Below are 5,042 nucleotides of genomic sequence, written 5' to 3'. Positions count from 1 at the left end.
ATGAAACTGTTGGAAGGGAACGCAAACGAAACTGTCGGAAGGGAACGCAAACGAAACTGTCGAACGGAAAAGCAGACGGAACTGCTGAACGGGAAAGCAGACGAAACTGCAGGACAGAAAAGCAGACAGAACTGCAGGACGGGAAAGTAGACAGAACTGCCAGACGAGAAAGCAGACGAAACTGCCACAAGAGTGGCCGAAAAACTGCTGAAAAGATGGCGAACTGCCGGAAAAAAAAATTGACAAAAGAGAAGGAAAAAAATGGCACAAAAAGAAAAAATATGGTGATTTCACCAGAAGAAAAACAACATATCCTCCTCAAGGAGGATACCATGGTTCTGATACCATGTTAGAAACAAGAGACTGAGAGAGTAATATGAAGACTGTATTATTGAGTATAATCAAGTTGTCTCGAATGCTACAGTATAAAGAGTATTTATAGGTGTTAAGAGAATCGTAATAATAATGACGTAATATTCTATAAAAAATATTCAGATATACTAAATAATTCTAATTAATCATAATTGATCCTAATTATATTCTAACAAATTTCACTTTAATAATATGTTCGGTTCTTTATTAATTGAATTGAATTGAATGGACGCATGTATTCTGAATTGAATTGAATTGATAATCTCTAAGAAGAAAAGAAGAAAGAGGAGGAGAAGAAGAAGGAAAGAAGAAAAACATACGTGTGCAAATTTGGAAGGAGGAGAAGAAGAAGGAAAGAAGAAAAACCTGCGTGTGCAAATTTGGAAGGAGGAGGAGGAGGAGGAGGAGGAGCGCATGATTTGAAAAGTTGTCACAACAACTTAGATAAACTTGAATAAGAATTTTGCTTGAACGTAGAACTTTATTCTTAGTTTAATTATTAACACATATTCATATTAGACCAAAGATTTAAAAATTAAATCAAACATTAAATCATTTTAATTACTGATTTATTGATTTAATGGTTCAAAATTCAATTATAATTCAGTTAAAATATTTAAATTATAAAAAAATAATATATAAAATTATAAACAAATACATAAAAAATACAGATATAATATAAACATTTAATATATATTCTCATCAAATCAATATTAAGAATATAAATTATCTTTTGTAGATATAAATATTGCATAATTATTTTTACTCTATCTAACTATCGATTTTATAACTAAAAAAAGTTTATATTGAAAATATTGTAGAACTTATTAATTCTATTAAACTTAAATTAAACCTATTAAAAATACTATATAACCCGTACGTTGTTAGTAAGAAAACTAAATATAACAAACTTTACATAAGAGATCAAATAAATATATATATATATATATATATATATATATATATTAATTATAAATATATATAAAGATAAAAATAAAAGATATACATAGATAGGCACATATATCTATAATTTATAACAATATATAATATTAATACATAAAATTTGGTATCTAATTTTTTGTTTTTTATTTTAATTCTACTAATATTTTAAAATTATTTTACGGTTACTTATTTTACTAATAGCTACAAAAATTTTAGCATAATCTCTGTTCAATTTTTTATTTTCACAATCTATCTTAGTATTCCAAATCTATAAACAAACGCAGCCTTACACATAGCTTTTTTTTTTTTTTTGGTCAAGCATGGCTTGCTTTTTACATTCCACTTTGATATTATTATTTTGTCTGTGAATGTAGTTATTGTCGGTCTCTCCCTGGCCCAAAATGCCACTTCAAAAAATATGTACTCTTATCAAAAATCTAAATCTGAGAAACACGTTGGGAAAAAAAACTATGACTCCCAAGGCAAAATAAGCCTACACTACCAAAGCCCACAGGTATCGCAACAGTAGCAAGTGGGTAGGGATGAAGTTCCTGGTGTGCGTTCAATAGGATTAGGTGAGGCTGTAGGTTTTTGGGAGGGAGTCAGTTTATACATCTTCTGTTCGAATTGTGGGTTAAACCCGGGTCTTCACCCGGTCCGGTCCGGCTCTTCGGACCCTTCCCATGAAGAAACCAAACAAACTTACTGATATTTAGAGATGAAAAGTCTTGAAAGTTGAAACAAAGGAGACGCCAAAACCCTGGTACTTGCTACTTGTTTCCTTCAATTTCTGCATTTTATCGAAACGTAGGCACAATGAGTATCATAAGGTATGCCAACCTCCATTCCGCATTCCTTCTTCGTTTGTTTCGCTCTGATCCTTTGAGGCTTTATGCTCATTCTCCTTTTCCAATTGCTCTTAACAATAATAATATAATAAAGGATAAGTATTGTTTTAGTTCTTAAAATTTAGAGTCAAAATTAAATTTGTCTCTGATCTTATTTGGTATTAAATGAACGAGCAAAGTGGGTGTGCGAGCATTAAAGCTTCATAGCAACGAGGTTAGATGAGTTATTTCAAAGTTAATTGAAACAGAATACATTATATATCCACCTGCTTGTTCTGACAAATTTTTTTCTTCTCTTTTTTATTTAGGATTCCAAGAAGTTTATGCCTGAATTGAAGATTCCTGAATTGGAGATTCCTGAATGGGGAACCTGCTCTTCCAACCGAAACGTGTCAATGGATTTGTAAATCCGTTGAGGATGTTTGTTAATTTGATATTGACTACTATGGTATTGAATTTCTGGAGTTTCAATGTTTCAATAATGTTATTTTCCTTTTATTGATGTGTTTTACATATTTTTAGTAAATCTAAGTGATTCCATATCTAATGATTTGAAAGCGAAACTTATTCCTCTTATGAGTATTAATTTTTGAAAGTGTATCAAAAGTTCTTTCAATTGAATAGAACAATAAAAACAAATTGGAAAGAAAAGCAAAACAAATTTGAAAATAAAATGATTGAAATTAAAAAAAAAATATTAAATTTAAGTAAAACAGTAAACTATCTTCGACAAGATCGAAGAACTTTGAAATCGACAACAAAGTGCTAAATCTTAAAAGAAAACAGAAAGAATAAACTTGATTGAAAGATAAATTTGCATGGAAATAAAGATTACAAGAAATTTAAATGAAATTTAAAAGATATGGAAGAAATCCTATGGAAAAGAAAGCTCTTTGCATCAACTCTGAAAATCACTGGGGATGTGAGTGTGCGAGAGTGTTTTCTGAAAACAAATTCTAACTATTTTTTCTTCGAACCTTTACCTACTTATAAGAGTCTTTGACCAATCAAATTCAAACATAACTCTCACGTGTATTAATCTTTGAGTAACCGTTCCGCTCTTTTGCACGATGTGGGTACCTGCCATCAATTAGCTTTACTTATCAACTTCTTCATTTCTTCTATTACTTCATTCTTTCTAAATGAGTTCTTATCTATCGAAATTCACTCCCTTGTCGATATGCCATTTTCGATAAGCCCCATGAAGCAAGTTTTTACTTCAAAGCTCAAAACTTATTTATTTTCGACTAACAAATTGCCCCCTTAGGATTGATGCTCTATCGAGCTATAAAAAAAAATGCTCAATCCTATTTTCTCTTAAGAATTTTAAGACCCATAACTAGACAATTAATTCAAACACGGCTCATTAACTACCCACGTTTCCATTATTTTAAAAGTAACGTCCACAAAGACTCGTTTCCTCATTAGTTACTAACAAAATTTGAAAATTTTCTCCAAAATCTCTTTATAAACCCTTGGTCTCCATATTTTCATTTTTCTTTTCAAAATCCATCTTCTTCCAATAGCTACACCAATCTTTTCATCAAATTTCTTGTGCATCCTTCTTCATCCGAAACCAAACCAACGCTCATTTCTTTTTCTTTCCAACATCAATGGCTTCTTTTAAAATCCTAGAAACTTCAACAATCAAAGACAAAGACAAACAAGTTATGACTGAAACTTTTGAACAGTCTGACTTAAAAATAGTATCTCGATTCAATGACACTGTCATTGAAGACCCTAAGAACATTACAAATGACAAAAGAATCCTTTTCTTTTTTACTGTCGAAGATGATACTTACTGTTTTGTCAGTCCTTTGCAAACCTTAGAACAAGTCAAGAAAAACGCCCATTACTTTTCAAGTGGTGAAGGAGAAAGTATAGTTTTTCATTAAATATTATGATACAAGTAGGCAACAAATGCAACTAAACAGCGCACCACAAATATACCAACAATAGCATATCAAGTACAGATTGTAGGACTGGTAATGGGTAGGGTAATGTAAGATTTGGATTTTATTCTAATTTTATCTACGGATTGAAAATTTTCTTAAAGTTCTATCCTATTCTATTCTATCTGTGGATTGAGAATCTCTCAACCCTAGCTCTACCTGCACCCTAAAGTTCTAAATCATATCCTATCCGATCCTACTCGCATAAAAATAAAAAATTTTCAAGCAAATATAAAATTTAACCATTCCAAATTTCATACATATTAATAAAATAGAAAATAAAAAACTAAATTCAAATTAAAATTAAAAATAATAAAATCTTAAAGAAATTCAACATAAAATTATAAATAATGTGATCATCAACTAACTTAGTGATTATTTCAAGTTTTTATAAAAGGAAGATTGTGAGTTCAACACTCACTTTTTTCACTACATACATAACTTTTACATATATATTATATAATATATTAGGGTGCGGGTAGGGTATGGTAGGGTATACCCTGAACTCATACCCTACCCTACCTGCAGGCAAACTCGCACCGCACTCTACCTTACTCGCAGCAAGTCGGGTAGACAATCCTATCCGAATAGGTTAGTCCGGATTGGGTACTCGCGGATAGGGTATATATTGCCAGCCCTAACAGATTGGAAAATTAGTTTTGTAAATATTTATAGAGAAGATAATAGATGTGCAGGTTGCTTAGCATGCAAAAGTTTGAATCTAGATTCAGAATTCTATTTTTAGGATACCCATTTTAAAGAGGTTCTTAGGTTATTAGTAGATGATGAATAAGGAACATCTTTAACTCGTTTAATTTCAGTGTAATTTTTTTTTGGACTGTGACTCCCTCTTAATAAAAAAAAAACATATCAAATATACGAATCAAGTTGAGTTGGTCTAATAGTTAGTTTATTAATCTGTTTAAAC

General features: G+C 30.7%; 1 long non-coding RNA gene across 1 annotated transcript; it reads left to right on the top strand.

Annotated features, from left to right (window-relative positions):
- Positions 1 to 1,907: 1,907 nt before the first annotated feature.
- On the top strand, positions 1,908 to 2,673 carry LOC112729348 (uncharacterized). The gene is made up of 3 exons (XR_003166496.3): positions 1,908 to 2,144; positions 2,342 to 2,376; positions 2,471 to 2,673. It is a non-coding gene; the product is annotated as an uncharacterized lncRNA (long non-coding RNA).
- The last annotated feature ends 2,369 nt before the right edge of the window (positions 2,674 to 5,042 follow it).

Source organism: Arachis hypogaea, chromosome 12 (genome assembly GCF_003086295.3).
Source record: "Arachis hypogaea cultivar Tifrunner chromosome 12, arahy.Tifrunner.gnm2.J5K5, whole genome shotgun sequence".
Lineage (NCBI taxonomy): Eukaryota > Viridiplantae > Streptophyta > Magnoliopsida > Fabales > Fabaceae > Arachis > Arachis hypogaea.
This window is presented reverse-complemented; position numbering and strand designations above follow the sequence as displayed.